We start from the raw sequence: 21,709 nt of genomic DNA on the forward strand, positions 1-21,709 counted from the left end.
ATCACAAAGACAGAAGAAAGGCAGTTCATGACTTGGGAAATCTAAAGTAAAAGCAAGGAAATGCCTATGCTGGTCTTGCTGAGGCAGGCTTTTTTTATCTGCTTGGGTGTATTTTTTTCCCCTGGTTTTAAACCACAGACACTTTGACAGATGCTTCCTATATATTTCCATCTCGTGGTGTATTATATCTTGCTGTAAAAGCAGCGATGAGCCCTTTCAAGGGATTCTCTCTTTCACTTTCACACCCTGGTCACCTGGAAATCTGAGGGGAGGCAGCAGCATTCTCCACTAGTTTTGTGATTAAAATGATTTATCTTGCCATGGCCTGAAGCAGTTGTGAAGCATCACAATGAGCCACAAGCCAGCAGCCCGCACGAAACGTGAAGGGTAGAGCTGTGTGCAAAACCCAGCCCACAAGGAAGTTCCCGCAAAGCATGTTTGTCTTTCCGTTCACGCGGGTTGGTGTTACAGTTGTGCTTTGAGACTGGAACAAACCAGGAAGAAACTCAAAGCATGACACAGATGAAACTAACATGCTGGGGGGAGACCATGTAAATACAGGTTTCAGAGTAACAGCCGTGTTAGTCTATATTCGCAAAAAGAAAAGGAGGACTTGCTCAAATAAATTGGTTAGTCTCTAAGGTGCCACAAGTACTCCTTTTCTTCATGTAAATACAGTTCTGTGATCTCACAGTCTCTTTCTTGGTGAGCCAGCACAGGCAGACCCAGTCCCTTGAATAAGGCCACCAGGCATGCATTTCACAAATGAACGGCAGCTGGTTTATTACTGGGATGGAGGGTACAGAGGCAGCTTCCCTGCTGCCGCTGGGGTTTCGCAGTTACATTCAGTTCCCCCTTCCTCCAAAAGGCAGGGAGCATAAACACTCCCTAGAACTTCCTCTCCGAATTACTTCCTGATCTGGGAGTGGGAGGGGGGTGGTGCCACACACACAGCACAGTACCCTGTCCCTTACAGTAGAGTTACCAGTGCATGCAAAACCAGCACATAGCCCGTTGGATTCCACAGAAATGATGTAATTCATCACTCATTTGGTGAAGTGAGGGAATGAACTCACCCCACTGCCTCCCAGCCCCCCTCCTCCACATGACCTCCTTTGATTTTGCTAATTTTGGAGGCTCTGTGATGTTCTGGAGGTTCAGAGTTCATTAAACTGATTGGTTGAAGTCTATGCATACGGCAGGCATTGCTAGGTTTTATCAAGGCAGTGCTACACAAACACAAGGGGAACTTGGAAGCCAGGCACTTTGTCACCTTGAGATTTCACTTCTGTGCAGCGGGGGCAGAATTAGCCTAACAAATAGCTTACCACATTTGGGGGGGGAGGGTTGGAAGAGTGTTGGCTTCCTTGTCAGAGTCCTGGGAGCCTGGTCTCCTAGCAGATTTTAACTATGGTTGTCTGAAACTGAGCTCAACTTAGTAATACAGATGACACGAAACTGGGAGGAGTGGTAGATACGCTGGAGGGCAGGGATAGGATACAGAGGGACCTAGACAAACTAGAGGATTGGGCCAAAAGAAATCTGATGAGGTTCAATAAGGACAAGTGCAGAGTCCTGCACTTAGGATGGAAGAATCCCATGCACCGCTACAGACTAGGGACTGAGCAGCTAGGCAGCAGTTCTGCAGAAAAGGACCTAGGGGTTACAGTGGACGAGAAGCTGGATATGAATCAACAGTGTGCCCTTGTTGCCAAGAAGGCTAACGTCATTTTGGGCTATATAAGTAGGGGCATTGCCAGCAGATTGAAGGACGTGATCATTCCCCTCTATTCAGCATTGGTGAGGCCTCATCTGGAGTAACGTGTCCAGTTTTGGGTCCCACACTACAAGAAGTATGTGGAAAAATTGGAAAGAGTCCAGTGAAGAGCAACAAAAATGATTAGGGAGCTGGAGCACATGATTTATGAGGAGAGGCTGAGGGAACTGGGATTACTCTTCTGCAGAAGAGAAGAATGAGGGGGGATTGGATAGCTGCTTTCAACTACCTGAAAGGGGGTTCCAAAGAGGATGGATCAAGAGTGTTCCCAGTGATGGCAGATGACAGAATGAGGAGCAATGGTCTCAAGTTGCAAGTTGTGGGGGAGGTTTAGGTTGGATATCAGGAAAACCTTTTTCACTAGGAGGGTGGTGAAGCACTGGAATGGGTTACCTAGGGAGGTGGTGGAATCTCCTTCCTTAGAGGTTTTTAAGGTCAGGCTTGACAAAGCCCTGGCTGGGATGATTTAGTTGGGGATTGGTCCTGCTTTGAGCAGGGGGTTGGACTAGATGACCTCCTGAGGTCCCTTCCAACCCTGATATTCTATGATTCCGTGATTCTATGAATACGCTTGCAGGTAAACCACATTCAGCATCGGGCCAGTTGCACCCATTGCTAATGCCTGTTGTCACTAATGTGTAATTTTGCTGGGGTAGGCAAGCCCTTAACAGCACTGTGCGCAACAACTTTGTATACACCGTAGTAAATGATGAGAAAGAGCCAATATCTACACCCCCAGCCTTCCAGCATTTGATGGGAATAGTTCAAAGGCTGCTGCTTGCTCTCTCTTGCCTGGTTTGCCTCCTATCATTAATTACTCTTATTATTTATTGACACAGCACCACATGCATGGAGTTTTCCAGACAGAAATAACCCTGCCCTGAAGATAAAGGCCCAATCCTTTAAACTGTCTGTGCAAAGAACACCCATGGACTTCACTGAGGGTCCCTCACCCAGAGGGTTTGCACAGTAAGGCCCTGGGTTAGTTTACAAAGGCTTAGGCACAAACTGGCTTATAAGCCTTTGCAAGGGAGTAAGGAGCTGTAGGCTGCCCCTTTTCTCCCTGTGCATGCTACCCCCAGTGTGGGTGACAATCCGGGAGAGAGTAGTCGCACAACTCCCACTCCTGCACAGGTAGGCTTGAATCCTCCCTCCTAGTCCACCATTATTTATTTTTATTACAAGAGCGTCAAGGAGTCTCCATCTCGGGGCCGAGACCCCACTGTGCCATGTGCTGTACGAACACAGAACAAACCAATGGCCCCTGTGCCAAAGAGCTTCCAGGCTCAGTATAAGACCAGAGACCACAGGTGGCTAGAGACAGGTGGAGGAGTACACTGAACAATGAGGCAATACTGGTCAGTGTGAGCTGGGGGGAAGGAGAAGCTATTCCAGGCATAGGGCTGGCACAATTTACTTCCCCTAGGGAGCAAAGGGAAAGTAGAAATCACACTGTAATTCAGCCACAAGCCAGCCCCTCCTCTGCTCATTGGGCAGCATAACTCTGCCTGATTATCACTACAAAAGGTTTTTTTCTCCGGCTGATAATAGCTCACCTTAATTGATCACACTCGTTATAGTGTGTATGGCAATACCCATCGTTTCATGTTCTCTATCTTCCTACTGTATTTTCCACTGCGTACATCCAATGAAGTGGGTTTTAACCCACGAAAGCTTATGCTCAAATAAATTTGTTAGTCTCTAAGGTGCCACAAGTGCTCCTTGTGCTTTTTGCTGATACAGTCTAACACGGCTGCCACTCTGAAATCTGCTCTGCTCGTTACTCAGGTCAGATTGCAAGATGCCAGCCTGGTCCTTTCTAAGAACATCCACTGCGAGTGGGGTGCATATCACAAGCCTAATCCGTGGGAAAGAAACAATGCCTCCTATTTGCAGGGAGAGGTGGGAAGAAGAGAAAGAGGCTTGCAGGAAAGGAAGTGAATCATCCAGAATGATTTCTAATTAGAGGGAGCAATGTAGCGGTGACCTTTAGTGCACAGTTAACATTATGCTGTGGTTAAGGCTCATTGGCAGTGCTGCGTTATCAAGCAATAAAAGTTGTAAAATGCAAATGTGTTTTGTGTGTAGTATGGGGTCTGTAGGGGGCATGCTGTACTTCTGCTCCAATGCTCCCCACTCTCGCTGGGCAACTACCCCCACTGCCAACTCCAAAGTGCCCCACCCTGATTCCACTCCTTGGCACTTCCCCAGACAATAGGCATATCACAGACCAGGCTGGCTGGCCGGCCAACTGTCTTGGTACATACTTTATCAACCACCTGTGCCCTGACCACTGTATGACCCCTGCTGCTACAGCATGAGCCTACAAGGGCTGGGAGGGAACAACCCTGCTATTTCTGAGAGACAATCAAGTCAGTTAGCAGTAATTAGAATCCTAACCAATTTAAATCATTTACAGCTCCCAGGCAATTATGTGATAGCTCTTATCAACCCCAGAGTCCTAAGATGTTATTTGAAGAAGGCCATAAACCATGAATGGGTGTTGGCAGGACTGAAAATGGGGGGGGTGGAATTGAGTGAGGAAACCTGGTAATGAAAGGCAAAGTTTAAACCTGAAAGGCCCTTCCCTAAGCTTCCACCTTGAGAGGGAGAGATCCACCACCATAACATAGCCTGTCTAAGGGAAAAGAAATTTTCATTGCTGTAAGTAATCTTAATCTATGTTGCAGTGTCTATTTGCAAATGATCCCATAACATCACCCCTCATCAGCTATTCCCCACCATTTCTGCTGATCAAGAGGGTAGTCTCACATTTTTAGGATGGATGAAATCAGTGCCTCAAAAGTCCTTTAAATCTAGAGTGGACAAAGTACTGGAGTGGAGAATGTGTTGTAAAGGAACCAACCTTTGGGGCCAGTGCTGAGACTAATGCCAAGATGTATTTTAACACTGTAGCACTTTTCCCTTTTTAATTTCTATAGCTCTGTGGAAAACTGAAAGATTGTCTCAACTCCCCTAATACAGCAACAGGCAATTATTTTAAATTACCCAAGAAACACCCCTCAGTGTGCCCATTCATATTTTGTTAAGCTTCCTTTTCCAAAAAATCATACATGTGTCTTTAAAGTTATACATCTCAAAGAATTAAATCTAAAACCTAATTAAAACATGTCTTCAAAAAAGGACAGTCGCTGGTTGGATGTAAGAATATCCCTAGTCACATTAGATAGGATACAAAATATAAGGGATATAAACCCTCATGCTTCAGGACATAGACAACCACTAATTGACAGGGGTAGGAAGGAACTTGCCCTGTGGGTCGATTATTCCATTATTGCCCATTTAGGGGATTCTTACAACTTCCTCTGAACTTTACTGGTCACTGCTAGAGATAGGACACTGGACTAGAGAAGAAGGATGACACAGTGGTTAGAGTTGTAACCTGAGGCTTAAAAGACCTGGGTTCAACTTCCTGTGTGGCCTTTGGCAAGTCATTTAGATAAAACACATCCTGAGTCTTAGCAAGGGACTAGACTAGATTACCTTTGCAATCCTTTCTAATCTTGTGATTGTGATTTAGGGCTGGTCTATACTGGGAACTTATATCGGCATAGCTGTGTCTCACAGGGGTATGAAAAATCCACACCCTGATGTAACTAACCTCTGGTGTAGACAGTGCTTGGCGGGTAGGAGAATTCTTCTAGCTACCAGCCCTGGAGGAGGCGGTTTGCCTATGCCAACTGGAGAACCCCCTCCCACTGGTGGGGCTAGTGTCTACACTGAAGCACTAGAGTGGTGCAGCTGTGCTGCTCTAGCCATTTAAGTGTAGCCATACCCTCAATCTCTCTAAAATGGGGAGAATAGCACTGCCCTGCCTTGTAGGGATGTTGTGAGGAGAAATACACTAAAGACTGTGAGGCGCTCAGATACTACAGAGATGGGGCCTGATAAATAACTTGTATTACTGGTCTGACCTGGCATAGTAATTCATGTTACTAACTGCAAAGACCCTCACAATCATGGGCATGAAGTGTACACCTGAGCACATTAAAATCTCCTTTACCTACATGTGTCGTTCCAGAGTCCATGTGGATGCTAAAGATCCCTGGGTACTTTACATACTAAGAGAGATAGTAAGAGAGAGTCCCAATGTCATAGATATTGTTTCCAATTTCAGTATCCACGTTCTAACATACAAGGTGAGATGGGAGCTATTGCCGAGCTTAAGGGTAGACCTCTCTGCCTGCACAGCCTCTGCCCTTCCAGCAGCTCACTCGTTCTTTTTGTGAAGAGCTTTAAGGAGCAGGAGTATGTATAAAAGATGGTAAGAGGTGTATAAATGCTATTTAATGCTAATCAGTTTGATTCTGCTCTAAATTTGTTATACAAACATTTGCCTTGTGTGCTCTAGTTACTGTGCTCAATGACATACCTTGCTTCCTGGGTAGTGTTCATCAAACAGCAGGAACTGTATTGTCATGACTGCTGTTTGGTCAGGGCTGACCCTAGGACTGAATGAGATGAGGCAGCCTGGAGGAATCAGGCTATTCAGGGATCCCAGGCAAATGCAAACTTTGCTGAAAGCTAACATCTTATTGCCAGGAGCACATACAGCATGGCACTCCTTTTCTTCTTCGGGTGGGGTGGGAGGGGTGTCTCTGGGCTTCTGGCTTCATTCAGGAATCCAGTCACAACCTGGAAGAAAAAACAGGCCCAGAGCAAAAGCAACAGTGTGAGAGAGAGACTGAAACAGGGCTGACAGGCCAACTGCAAGTGAGTAACAGGAGGTGAATGGTCCTGGAGAAAGATTCCTGATTCAAAGTAATAAGAATTTGACAGGAAGGATGAAGATGTGAGGCCAAGGTTTCAGTGCAGCTGCATCTATTTACAGCAGAGGACTGGTCCTTTGGCCTTTGCCTAGAAAACTGTCATCCCTAGGTTAACGCTGCTTATGCCATTCACAACTTACCCTAAATGGAGAGGGATTTTAGTTATGTATTTCCTCATCCAAAGACTCTGTCTGATGCTGGGTAATGCTGACAAAGCATGTAGGGGGATCCTGTCACAATCAGAAAAATTTCCCACTGCCATAGTCATAGTCTTGGTCTATGTGACCAACTTATGTCGGTGTATCCACTTTGCTCAGGGGTGTAGAGAGACAAAGGGCAAGTCTACACAACCAGATTAAGTTGATCTAAGTTACGTCAACATACAGCCATCACAGTAATTGAATCCGTTTTACACATCCACACTATGCTCCTGGTGTCAGTGGTGTGTGTCCTCACCAGGAGTGCTTGCACCGATTTAACTGCCAGTGTGGGGCATTGTGGGACGGTTTCTGAAAGGCAGCAATAAACTAAGCAATGCAGCATCTACGCTGACACTGTGTCAACCTACCTGCATCAACTTAAGCGCTTGGCTTCTCACAAAGTTAGAGTGAAATCTGTGTAGTGGGCGAGTTACATTGGTGGGAGCTACAAATTAGTGTAGACTCTTACAGAGTTAGGCCAACATAAGGCATCTTACATTGACCTAACTCCAGTGCTTAATTTGAGCAAGGGCTGAGCCCTGATACCTCTAGGCTTGGCAGCTCATAGTCCCAGCACCTGTGGGCTTGCTGTGTCCGTTATGAAAGCAAAAAAAATTGCTTGAGCCCCAGCACCTAATTGCTTGAGCCCTGGCACCTCTTTCATTACAAATTAAACACCCGTCTAACTCCGTAGACCAGGCTGTAGTTATATCGACCTAACACCTGGTGTAGACCGCACTCTGTCAATGAGAGGACTTCTCCCGTTGAATAGCTACTGCCTTTCGGGGAGGCAGAGAAGCACGCCTGTCGGCGTAGATAGCATCTTCACTAAGCTGTGCCTCTGTAAGTGTAGACAAGCCCTTAGGCTAGTTCAGACAAAGCCAAACCTCCAGTCATAGGAGGCCCCCACATCATGGGGTCCCATCATATCTGCTCTCAGTAGGAAATCTAAAAGCCTGTAATTTTTGTCTTCCAAATAGCAGAGAAAATAATGGACAGGAGAAAAAGGGAGTGACAGCTAAGAGAGAAATCTTAGGGGTTTTTATTTTCCCATTGCGGGCAGGTGTGAAGAAGACCTATAGAAAAAGGGTCAGAACAGATTCACTGTTACAAAGCCAGCTAATTTCCAGGTGTCTGAAATCCAGGTTTGCCGTGACCACAAGGGAGTGCTGTGCAATGGAAGATGGAGACTTTTGGTGAGAGTAGGGTGGAGGGTTTCATAGATTCCAAGACCAGAAGGGACCATTGTGATCATCTAATTTGACCTTCTGGATAGCATCAGCCGTAGGACTTCCCTGAATTAATTCCTTGAGCAGATGTCTTAGAAAAGCATCCAATCTTGATTTAAAAATTTCCAGTGATGGAGACTCTACCACAAACATAGGTACATTTTTCCAGTGGTAAATTACTCTTTGTCAAAAACGTATGCCTTATTCCCAGTCTGAATTTGTCTAGCTTCAGCTTCCAACCATTCGATTGTGTTAATCTTTCTCTGCTAGAGTGAAGAGCCTATTATTAAATATTTGTTCCCCAGGTAGGTACTTACAGACTGTAGTCAAGGCATCCCTTAACCTTCTCTTTGTTAAGAGAAATAGATTGAGCTCCTTGAGTCTATCACTATGAAGTACGTTTTCTAATCCTTTAATCATTCTCATGACTGAGCTGCACTCAGAAATGGAGCTGGGCAAAGTATTTTCAGCAAATAGTTTATTTGCCAAAAAATGCAGTTGACTGAAATCTTATGACTTCAAGTCAAGTGCAACATAGTCCTGGACCAAAAAAAATGAGGAGGGGGAAGAAATTCTGAAAAAGCCACAAGTTTGTTTTTCAAAACAAAATGTTTCAACTTTTCAAAATGTTCTGTTTCTAAATTCACTTAGATTGAGCTCTTTAAAAGGGACAAAAACCACCCATAAATGTTTCATTTAGAATGAAACAGCTAGTTCAACCCGAAATGAATTTTTATCATTCTTCGTTTTGGTGAGGGGAACCACCACCCCACCCCACCCCCACTGATGTTTTGGGTTGACCCAAAATGACTTTTGTTTCTGTTTTTGGTTCAGCCACCAAACCAGAAAATCATGTATACACTCCGCTTCCTGAGGAGAGCTATCTACAGTGCTTAATGGTCATGGAGCCACAGAGTCTATGCCCCAGCGTGTAACCAGTCTCCTGGGAATGACCCCTTTAGTGTGCCAGGATTCTTAGTTCCACAAGGCAGGCCTGTGGCTTCCACCACTCTATGACTGGGCCTTCAGTGCCAGCCAACCCTTTATTAGTTACCTGACATTCAGAATCAGAAAGTCCTTAGGTTAGCAAAGCAAGGCAGAAATTAAGCCAGAGTCCATCCTGGTCAAACCAAGCCCTGGTGGGTGAGCCAGCCAAGCTATGATGGACTCCATCTGTGGCTCTCCCCATTTTCTCCAAGTTCCTGAGTCCCCGCCAGAAAACTTCCTCCTTCCAATCACCTGACACCTTGTTCCCCAGCTTAGTTCCCAAGTCCCGTCTGCTGGGGTTTCTTGTTGTTGTTGGTTGGTCACTCGTCGGGACATCTTTGTCTTCCTGGACTGTCTGTTGATTTGGGTCGGTTTGTGCCAGTTCTTTAATGACTATATTAATTCCCCCCAGACAGAAAGGTAGTCCATATACTCTGCAGCGCTGTTCCAGGAGCAGTGTTTGCACCCACTGGGTAGCAATGCAATGTAGCAAGGGAAACTGAGGCATGCCTAGGATTCATTGAAATATTACAGAAAATTCTCATTTCATCACAAAAACAACTGTACTGAACCTATGAATTTATCAACCAATCTGCATATACACGTGTATTATAGGTGGGGCTGATAATTCCACATTTTATTAAGGTTGTCTGACACTTCCCATTACAAGACTCTTTTTGGTTGCTTATAAATTTATGAAACTCTGTTTAGGCTGAAATTTTCCATGCCAGGTTTCTCCTGGAAGCTGAATCTTTCTGGAAAATTTCAGCCAAAGTGGTTTGTCTGTTTCCAAGAACAAAGCTAAGGGGGGGGAAACGTGTTTTTTCTCTTGTGTTTGGAAAAAGTCTTGAGACCTTTTGATTTAAAATGTTCTAGCATCTCCATGCTTTGGAGCTGGGACTTTGAAAGTTGGCAGGAAGGTGGCATTTGTATCAAGGATTTGGCAGGTGTCCAATGGGAGGGCAAATAGTATGTGATCATTGTCGTTAAAGACTGCATATGTAGAAGGGAGCAAATTAAGGATGCACTGGCACCCTTAAGTCTGGATTTCCTAGCTTTTGAGTGCTTGATTTTGCCGTTTTTAACATTGTTTTTTGTGTGGTAATCTTTTAGAAGAGGCTTCTGGCAGCAGAGAGGTAGGGCCAGTTTAAAAGACTCTTGCCAAGAACTCATTCTCTTTTCCTTATCTATGCCCCCAGTGTGACCCAGGTCCTCGTCCTAGCATCTCTAGCCCTGTCCCTCAGGTATGGCTCAACAGAGAAAAGCATTTCCAGTCAGGAGATCAGGCCAAAGTAAGAAATGACATGGAGCTTAAGGGGAAAGGAGGGAATGCAACTGTGGGGAAAGGCAGAAAGGGAGAAATAGGCAGCGAGGATGAAGATCAGTTACGTATTTACCTGCCTTTGCGGCTAAAACCTCCATAGATTATTTTTTTTTAAAAAATTAAGAGGTTGGTATGGCAGGTATTTTAAAAAGAAAATCCTCCCCCACCACAAACCCTTTAAACACAATGAGCATAGGGTTACCTTATACTTTAAAAGTGATGAGATCCCAACAATGGACTATTGTGAGTAGATGTATGACTGAGATACCATCAAAGTCCTAGCCAATCAATCAGAATGCAGCTTTCCACAATCACTGTCCCTAGCCACACTCTGAGGCAGAACAATATGTGGGGAACAATCATACGCATATATGAGCAGAAAGATTAATTGAATTTTGTTAACAAATTAACTTTTGTGATGTCTGTTGGAGCTCAGTAGGGATTCAGGGATGCTGAACACATCACGGTAATGAAATGTCAGTCTCTTTCAAGGATGAGGTGTGAAATGTGTTGTTGGTATAGGTCAAATATGAGCTATTCTTAGAAAGAAGATACTGGGCTGGATGGACCACAGATGTTTCTTGGTAAAGTAATTCTTGTACTCCCAGAAAAAGGATAGATTGCGCAATAGAGGTTTGGTAAGATGTAGCCATGGTTCCTTCAGAAACACAGTTCTGATTTTCTATAAATCTAGATCATAAAGGGGATTGAAGTTTAAAAAGTGCTGAGGCCCTAGTGAATGATGAAGCACGCGCATGGTATCTATCCTAGCTAGAGCCATTTGAATAATTGATGGTTTGGTGACCAAATCAACAGATCAGGGGTGGTGGGGGAGGGGATTCAGTTCATTTCAAACTTTAACGGAATGTTTCCACTTTTTGTTTTATTAAAAAAAAAAAATACTTGGGGGTGGGGTGGGTATTCTGGTCAAATAACACATTTTGAATGTTAATTCAAACCATTTTCTAAATGAATTGTTTTGGCATTTTTGAAATTTTGTTTTCAGTTTTGATTTTGGTTTGGTTTTTTGTTTTTTCCCCTGAAACAATTTGCCAAATGTGACTGAAATTTGCAAATAATTTCAATGTCCCCGCAAAATGCATTTTTTTTAGCAAATTTATTATTTGCTGAAATAAATTAACTCAATTTTAATCATAACCCTCTCCCTTCCTCCATCCCAATGAGCCGGGATTCTAGAAGAACTGGAATCCTTGCTTGTTACCAAAAGGTACAATAAGTACATAGGTACTTCTCAGATCTAACAATTTCTTTTTTAAAACACAACTTTGCCCTGTGCTTCATTAATAATTATCTTATCCAGTCAGTAATATGGCTTATATGATAAAGCATCAAGACAAAGTTCAGTTTGGATAGTAACTGATGCAGAAGAGGAACTTGATACCAGCATGACACTGGATTCTCCAGGGGTGTGGTGTTCATTGTCTTTGGGGTGAGATGGAATGGGAAGGACCGAGGCACCCGTGGATTAAAATGTCAATTTGGAGTCAGCCCTGCGGCTTTAGCATTCATGGCATACAGAAGGCCTAGATTTGAGTCTGATCACAATTCATTGCTCCTTGGGTCAACAAACTGTGTAAATACAAGGACATGTGCCCCAAGCCCTTAGGGTGTTTCTTCATGGTGACCCTCCTCTAGCTGAGCCATTATGTCTGCCAACTAGTAGCTACTTAGTGGTAGAAATGATGGAGTGTAGACAGGGGCACTGGAACAGTTTTTACAGTGGGGGGGGTGCTGAGAGCCATTGAACCAAACTGTAAACCCTGGATAGGATGGAAAGCACTTCAAGCTGGGGGGGGGGGGGGTGCTGCAGCACCCCCTGCCCCCCCCCCAGTTCTAGCACCTATGTGTAGACACAACTTTTTGTGTCCTAATTCTACTCCAAGGGAGAAAGAGCTTCCTGAGCCCTGTCTCCACCACTGCTAGTACTGGAGGAGCTCCAACAGGAGTGAACTGGGGGTGGGGTCCTTATTGTCCTGGTGTTCTTCCACGTCAGCACAGAAGAGGCTTGCACTGTTCCATGGGCAGAGGACTTGCATCTTCAGCATTGTTTAACTGGATACTTTCAACCACATAAAATTGGCTTTATAAAGAAAAAAACAAACCATGTGCCAGAAAATCTAATGCATGAGCCACTGAGACTATTGCAGGACTTTCATTGTTTGCACCATGTCAGTCTGGGACTACTTGTTTGTGGGGGAAACTACAGGGGAAATATATTCAGATGCTGAACTTATGAACCTCTTCTTTCACCTGCACCTGAACCCTGCTAAATGGTTTTACAACTGTTATTGCTTTATAGCCCATGACTGTAAATTCTTCCATTACATTTTATTACTTGAAGATAAAAATGTGTGCCTGGGGTTTATATTTATGTATAAATATGTGTACGCACTTACACACCGGGTGATTGATAGATTAGATAGAGGAGATGCAGAACAGTGCACGTTAGAGATCTGAGGGCACTCTTAGATTTGAATCCATGTTGCAACTGCAATGAAGTCAGCTCTGCGTCCATGCAAGGCAAACAGAACTATGGAACCTTTCATGCTGTGAAAGGGAAGAATCCATGGCCTTACAAAAGGTAGCCAGGAGATTTCCTTCTCCCTCCCGCAGTATTGCCAAACCTAACTGTTCAAAAATCATGAGGCAGGCCCCCCAAAATCAGGAGATTGGTTTACAACTCATGAGTCTTTTAAAAATAACAAATCAGGGATTCTTTTTACTTTCTTTCTAGGGTGTGTTTTGTATTTGTTTTTTGAGGCCTTGGGTCTTATGATTGCTAGCATTTCTCCACAATCCTGACTACTTCAAATTTCCTTTTTTAATGCAAACTGAGGTGCTAGTGTAATCACGTGCCTCCAAGAGCTGGGGCTTTAAAATAAAAAACACCAAATATTGCAAGACTCCCAATAAAAATCATGGCAATTGGTGATGCTACTCCCACTACCCTCTCTCTACATAAAATTTATTCAAAGATGAACTCTAAAGGTGGAAAACTTCTTTATGCCTTTGATTTCTCCATTCCATGTTTTTTCTAGGTGGTTTTACATTAGAAATACAGTAGAACCCTTATTATATGAACTGATTAGGGACTGAGGAGAAACTGACCTCTTCAGATGCTTACCCCAAGTCTGAGCTTTTGCACGTCCACATCCTTTTAGCTGGAAATCTTGCAAGGGCTGGCTTTCTCACAAGATTTCTGGTGCTTCCTGCTTTAGCAAATCAAAAATAATGGGTGGGTGAGAGGGAGTTAATCAGATGTTTCAGAAGCTTCAAAAGTAATTCAGACCAGTTCAAGTTCAGTTCTAGAAATGGGCAACAGTTAAAGTCGGGGGCGGGGGAGGAAGGGAGGTTTTTATTTTATTTAAAATGATTCCCTCATCCCTACTAACTGTGTGCTTTATAGAGAGAGCCAATCATAAATTTGAAGCTGATAGTAAAGGAACAGGTGTACGATGAGATTTTAAAAGGATAAGTGACTCAAGGCTTACAGAGACTGGGGAAAATCCAGTGCTAGATAGATGGAGCCCAGCTAAACAGAGAATAGGGAACAGTATGTATGTTGCAACTTCAGAAAGCTGTTGACTCGATTCAAAATCACTAACCCTTCCATTATGCGAGATAATAACGAACTTGTCTTTCTCAACTTGTCCACATCTCGTTGGCTATTCTTTGACTTGATCTGCCTCCCTTGCTTAACTAGTCCAGGTAAGATGCCACAAGGTTTTTCCTGAAAATTAATTGGTTTGCAAGATCTCAAAAGACAAGAAATATGTGTAAATGTTGTGGTTTTTTTTTAAATTGAATTATCATTCTCTTTTAACAAAGCTTTGAGACAATTTAGCTTTTTGGGGAATCTATGGAATCTGATTTCCTGGTTACTCTTCCAGAGGGAATGTCATTGCAACCACTGCACCAGTAATTAATTAACTCTCTCCAATCGATTGGGAGAGCCACTACATTGTAAAGCCCCTGTTTCCCTTCTTACGCTACTGTCTGAGACATTTCAGCCCCAGTGAGACTTCGTTTCAGCCAGGAGGGAACTCTTCTATATGGCTAGAACCAAAGTAATGTATCCCCATTAATGCAGGGTTAGTGTGAAGAGGACACGGGAAAATATGTTGCGTGTGTCCAGATTGCATGGCTAAGGACTGAAGTCAGGCAGCGACAAAGTTTTGGTTGTCCACCCAACCATGAAATCCGATGTTAATGTTACCATGTCAGACAACATTCATGGCCTAAAGCAATGACCTCACTGCTGCATTCGGTATTGTCTCCAGTTGTGAATTATTTCACTTGTGACAGCAGAGTTGAAAGACAACAGACCCTCCCCATGCCAAGTAGGGTTCTGTGCATGTCAGTAGCCAGAGATAAGGTGGGGGAGGTAATATCTTCTATTAGACCATCTTCTGTTGGTGAGAGAGACAAACTTTTGAGCTCCACAGAGCTCTTTCTCTGGTCAGAGGTCTGAGTAGTCAAGCAGGTCAGAGATCTGAGTACCCATTCATTTCTAAGCAGTGAATAAATCCATTTCCATGGGTGGGTCAAAAGGATGACTGGAATCTAGGTTTCCAGCATCCCCTGTCCTTTTTGCTGGCATCTCTTAGCACTCATGTTCTCTGGGAAGTTATCTGAACTGCACAGACATTTGTCTCCTGCCAAGTAATGGCTGTGTGTATTGATTCTGAATGTGTGCCATCATTTCTCTCTCTGTTCCTGTCCCAGGGTGACGGAGGATTTAAACTTTGAGCTCTTTTCCAGCCGTTGTCAACTTCTTCTGTCTTTTTTGATCCATACATCCAAGGAAAAAGTGCAGAGTTGGGGGCACTAGAGACTGGGATCTCTGCTCTTGGTACTGGCCACACCCCTGCCAGTCATATTTCTCTGGGCTTTCCTGAGTTTTCATGTTTATCATGCTCTTTCAGTGACTGGCCATAGGAAGTTAAGATATATACCTGACATCTGCCTTCACCGCTGATACAAAGCTGAGGCTCATTGATGCTCCTAGCAACCCTCCCATCCACACTCCCCACTGAGGCCGCTGACACTGGGGGTAAGGGATAGCTCAGTGGTTTGAGCATTGGCCTGCTAAACCCAGGGTTGTGAGTTCAATCCTTGAGGGACCCATTTAAGGATCTGGGGGAAAAATTGGGGATTGGCCTTGCTTTGAGCGGGGAGGTTGGACTACCAGCATAAGTGGTAGCACTGTGTACACCGTGTTGGCGGAAGAGCTTCTCCCCCCGACATAGCTACTGTTGCTCATGGAGGTGGGTTTATTATGTCGACGTGAGAGCTCTCTCTCCCACCGGCATAGAGCGGCACTGTTGAATCAGTACAGCCGTGCCACTGTAAGCTCTGTAGTGTAGGAAGTACCATCTGCCAAGTAGTTGTGCTAAAAGTTCCCATCACCAGCAAAAGCAGTGGTAAAGGTGACAAAGATCCCATCACCCTGTTAAATTGGGGGAGGGGGGTTGTTTTGTTTTTTTGTTTTTTAAATTTGGCCTTTCTGTCGCCGGCTGGAGGTGTGAGTGGCCTGGTTTTTGGGGTGTTTGTGTTTTGGTTTTGGTTCTGGTTCCCCCTCTCCCCCCTCCCCCCAAACTTATGGAAAACACATCCAGTCAAGCTACCAACAAGACTTATCCTCCAGAGTCTAGAAGGGCCAAGAGGAGACATTGACCAATCAGGAGCCAGCAGGCTAGTTAAGAAGGCTTGTTTAAGTTCTCTGAATTTCAATGCTGAGTGGGGCTGGGACAGGAGAGTGCCTCAGTGCAGGCCCTTTGCTTAAACGCTGAGGCTAAGCAATCCCCGTCTGTGTTTTGGTTTAAAGGTGAAGACACTCAAATCCTGAGATGGTTAGTGTGAATATTTCAGACTGATGCCAAGCTCGTGGCAGAAGTTGTGCTGCTCGAGCCTGGCTACCACACACTGATTTTTGCAAATACCAAAACATGTTATAGCTTCACTTTGAATTTGTCACACAAAGAAATGGTGACTTTTTAGTAGATGTTCACTGCAAAAACAGGGGAACTTGGCATGGAAGGCTGCATGGTCTGTCAGCTTTATAGTTAATTCTTCCAGATCATGAATTCTAATCCCAGCTAGGCCGCTGACCTGTCTGGCCTCTGACAAGTCACTCTACCTTTCTGAATCTGTTTTCCTATCTGTAAAATAGCAGTTATGATACTTACAGGGATACCGGGATGTTTTATTACTTAACATTTGCACAGGGCTTTGAACATAGAAAATGCAATATCCGTGCTAAGGGTGACTTGCTGCTGGGTGGAATTCTGTGGTGGTCATGTCTGAGGGCATGGCTAGCCTGAAGTTTTATGAGGATCTATCCAGCTCCTTCAGCGTCTGTGACCATTTTGCCTGAAAACCAGAACATCCCCTGCTCCCAACTTCCTCCCTGTGGTACACACAGAGCCCTTGGATGTGTGGGGCTGAACTGCATAGGTAGCCGAGATCCCAGACCTCCACTGTGGGAACCTATCTAACTGCCCCAGGAGTCTGGATCTAATGGATCACACAAAGGCAAACCTACAGTTGCAGGAAGCTCAGTGAAGAACATCCTGACTGAAAACAGAAAGGGTGATCTAGTGACTAGGGCACCCAGAAGATCTGGGATCTGCTTCTGGCTCAGCCACAGGTGCCACACATGCCCTTGAGCAAGTCACTTAATCTACCCTGTGCCTCAGTTCCCCATCTGTAAAATGGGGGTAATGTGTGAGGCTAAAATCCTTTAATGACTTGGAGGTGCTCATATATTATGGGGATGGCGGCCATATGGGTACCTAGGTTGGGGTGTGGTCTTCTGCCTTACTCAGCTCATTGCATCACCGATACAGGGTGCTGAAGTTGCAAAGTGATGATTCACAGCAGAAATCCTGCTTCTGGCCCCACTTAGGTGCACAGTAAGAGTCACTCCAGAATACAGGATAATTATGAAACAACAATTTTGTCTCATGATTGCCCATTGAAACAAATCAGAGCCAAATGCAGTTCAAGTATTCCCTGCAGCTAGTGCAGGTACCAATTAAGTGGTGTGTTTTTGTTTGTTTGTTTTTCCCCTACATGGGGATAAACCAATAAGCATGTAACTGTTCATCCATTACTGCATCAGTTCATACAGGTAGATAAGGGTCCCTCCTCCAAAGCCAATGCTAGAAGCGACTGGATGAGTCTGCTTTGATTTAATGTTGGGTGGTAGACACCTTCTCCGGAAGCCTCTGATTTGACACCTCCCACTCAGTGCCTTGGCTGATCAGACTATAGTGTCACATTTGCCTCCAAATCGCCAAGTTGGCCAGCTTGTACACGCTCATGCCACATGTCAGAAGAACCTCCTTACCTGTATGAGCAAGTATGACCTGTGGGGTGGTAACACTTATCACTTAATATGATAAGCAGTGTGATCTAATGGATACAGCACTGCATGGGACTCAACAAATGTGAGTTCTATTCCTGGCTCTGATCCGATCTGCTTAGTGACCCTGATCAAGTCATTTCCCTGCTATGTGCCTCAGTTTCCCTTCCCCACCCCTTGTCTGTTTTGACTATAAGCTCTTAAGGGTAGGGACTGTCTCCTATTACGTGCTTGTACTGTTCCTAGCACAATCAACCCATAACCTTGGTTGGAGCCTCTAGGCCCTACTGTAATACAAATAATAAATATCTTCACAGCACTGTACAAACATTAACCAGTTGTGTCTATCCTTTAAAGTTGTGCTGTTTGCTCCCCTTTGAGGGAAATATTTTTATTAGATTCTATGAGTTATCATTTATATAGCACCAAGAGTGTGCTTGGCATTTAGTTATTCTTAATCTAAACTGCTGTAGATGCAGTCTCGCTCAGGCTACATTGATGAGTACAGTATTTTATTTATTTTTAATATTGCAGTAGCACCCAGGAACCTGAGATATGGACCATTCTGCTCACCTTTGTACAGTCACAGAACAAAAGGGCAGTCTTTGTCCCCAAAGAGCTGTGTAAATTATTGTCATAATTAATCATCCTTACAGGTCTCTGACATAAGCAACTCTGATTACCAAGTGAGAGAGGTTAAATGATTGATCCAAGGCCACAGAGCAAGTCAGTGACAAGAAAGGACTAAACTCCAGACTCCCAGAGCCACTCCAGTTTCTTTCAACTGATTCATCTCTGAAGAAACCCAGCCACCAACATGCCTCAGAAAGCTGGTTGGAAAATGCTGATTATTTTTCGTGGGAAAATTAATTGCCCATGAAATTTTGTTTGGGGTAAGAAACCAAAACCTGTAAAGCTTTCCATTTTTGAAAACCATTTTCAGCCCAAAAAAAGGGCTTTTGGTGAAAATTTTCAGTGTCTGAAATCCCCAAACTGGAAACTTACCCCAAACAAATTTTTTACTAACCATGTTTGTGTCCTATTTATCATAAAAGCAGGTAATTTCAACTAAAATATTCATTTTCCATCAATGTTTTCAAAAAGCTGTTTTTCTTTGGGGGAAAAAATGTTTCATCAAAAAAGTCAGCCACCTCTAATGCTCAGCATGCTGGATGTATCTGCAGTATCATGAAAACGCTGCTTTTGAGCAGACATGAGCATTGGACTAGATGTGGCCTAGGGTTAAGAGGGACCGGCATCTGCTGAGACGTATGTCCTTGTACTGAGTGATCCAAATTCAAAACCCTCTGTTTTCATAACAGAAAAATGTCTTGAAACATCTCCCTTCTTCTGGTGCGTGGTGGTGGTCTTTTCTCTTCTCTCTGATCACTTGAATTCGTCCATGCCTTATTCCATCGAAGTGTGACCCAGGGAGGCCCTTTGTCCGGTTTAAAGCTGGACTGTCCTAGTTTTGTGGTCTGTCTGCTGGGGACTTAGCACCAGACCAGGGTTTGTCTGGTGAAATGCCGATGGAGGAGGGGACAGTGCCTCCATGCAGAGTGGTGGGGGATGCGCCATTGGCCACCTTAAAAGAACCTCACTTTGCTATAGTAAAGATGCCGTGAGGAAGTGACTCAGAGGGAAATGGATGTCACTCAAAAGCTCCCTCTCTTGTTTACGAGAGGACATAAGCCTGGTGGGAGATTTTCCTGCTGCACTCCTATTCCCCAGACATTATCCTAATTTCTGAAAGAGGAAACAGACACTTCCCACCAGTAAATTGGTCCTCTTCTGTGAGAAAGAAAAGGGCTGCTCTGCAGGGTCTCTTTCCCTGCTTCTCTTTCTCATTGTTCTCTCCACACCTGGGAGCTGCATTGGTGTGTTTTCCCCGCTTTGTGTTATCTGCCGTACTATATCGCGAAAGTTGCTCTGCTGTCATCTGCCCTGATGTAGAATAGGCACATCTGGTAGAAGAGATTGGGCAGAAAGTAAATCAAGTAGGCCACAAAATTAATGGGCTTAATCTGCAGCAAGGGAGATTTAGGTTCGATGTTAAGAAAAACTTTGTAACTATAAGGATAGTTAAGCTCTGGAACAGGCTTGCAAGGGCGGTTGTGGACTCGCCGTCATTGGAGATTTTTTAAGAACACATTGGACAAACACCTGTCAGGGATGGTCTAGATCTACTTGGTCCAGCCTCAGTGCAGGGGCTGGACTTGATGACCTCTCAAGGTCCCCTCCAGCTCTACATATCTATGATTCTATAGACCTGAAGAGGCAAAGCATAGCTCCAAGTTAGAGAAGAAGGCAAAATATTCATGTTGATCTTTGAAATGCTCAGAAATTTGAGATCTCATTTTTGCCAGATGATCTCACTGAAACTGGATAGCTGTTTTGGCAGGGAACAACCATGTTAAAGGTGACTTCTTTTTTTTTTTTTTTTAAGTCGTGAATTCTCATGGAAACTTAAATAAAAATCCAGCTGTGCAAAAATGGGCAAAAGGGCGGGGGAAGGGAAAGTGTCTTGAAGAGTTTTGGACAACTTTTCACTAGCCTAATTCTCAGAGGCAGGTAACTATCACACTCAATATAGGGTAGATAAAATTCTTCCTACCACAGAGATCCTTTGTTTCCCTGCCTTAGCACACAAGCTCCACGGCCACAGCTTGCCCTGTTTTAGGCCCTGATCTTGCGATCTGATCTGTGCAGGTGGATCCTTGGACCTGTATAAAACCCCATTGATTTGTGCAGGAGGAGGGTCCTGCACAAAGGTCCACGTGTGCAGCATCAATGCATTCATGCGCAGGCTGCATGTACGTTCTCTGCCCTGCTCTGGAGCACCAGGCCACCCTTTGCACTCACAGGTGCTCTGCCACAGCATAAAGGCCGCATGCTCAGATCCCCAGAGACGGGATCTTTCCCTTTATGATTGGAGTCTTTTAAGACTTCCCTTTCACCCTTTCCTTAGCTGGGGCCTCTGAAGCAAATGCACTTCATTTGGACTGAAGCCACCTGTCCCAATAGCTGCTTGCTTGTTTTTTAAAATTTGGTTAACATTTAACTTGTCCAAAAATATGGCCTGCTCCTTCCCACAGTTACAGGGCAGCAGGCATTGCCAGCACACTCTGTCATCATCCGGTAATCCAATGTGTGGCTCAGTTTCAGAGTGTTTATGGACCCAGCTCACTCAGTAGCACTAAAGTGCCTTGGTGCATTATTTTCTTTCATTCCCAAGCTAAAATTCCAGCAGCAAAACTTTCTCCGGGAAATGGCGTCTCCTTTGCCATGTCCCCCGAAGGGCGACACATCACTCATTCTCTTTACTTTCTCACCTCTGCTTGCCCTGTTTGTACTGTGGTGTTTATGATGTAATTATATCTCTCACAGCTGACATCGGCCCCCTTATCACCAGGCTGATTACACTTAACAAGGCATAAACTCCCACTCTCATCCTCTGCCAGGAGTCCAATTTTAAGCTCTAATTGTTTTATAGGCCTTTTGCACTCAGGGAGGGGAAAAAAAGGCGAAAACCTGGTTGCCATTTCAATATGTTGTGGAAAGCACATTTCCCACCCTCCCATCTACACAAGCACATCTTAGGGGCTACACAAATGACCAAAAACTAGCAGGTGTGCATCAATACACCCTGAATGGGCATTCAAAGACCCTGGCTTTTCTCCATCACAGATATGAGCTATTGCATAAAGGCAAGATGTGAAGGCTTCTCTCCACACACCCACTGGTGTTCATTGTGGGGTTTCTTAAACAGAGGTTAGCAGTCAAAGGCAAAGGTCCCTCTCTGCACACCTGCTAGTGATCTGCATAGGACATCGCAAACAGAAATTAAGGCATTGACCATGCAGCCCTGTCTCATCTCCCCCAAGGAGTCTCTGTTTAGGTGTCTTTTACTGAATCCAACCGGCCCCTTTCTGACAAAGAAGGATTTTACATGATCCTGCTGACCTTGGTCCCAGGAGGTACTCGTTCCATTTTCCTTCGTGGTTACTGAAGTTAA

This window comes from Lepidochelys kempii, chromosome 1 (assembly GCF_965140285.1).
Source record: "Lepidochelys kempii isolate rLepKem1 chromosome 1, rLepKem1.hap1, whole genome shotgun sequence".
In the NCBI taxonomy this organism is placed as follows: Eukaryota; Metazoa; Chordata; order Testudines; family Cheloniidae; genus Lepidochelys; species Lepidochelys kempii.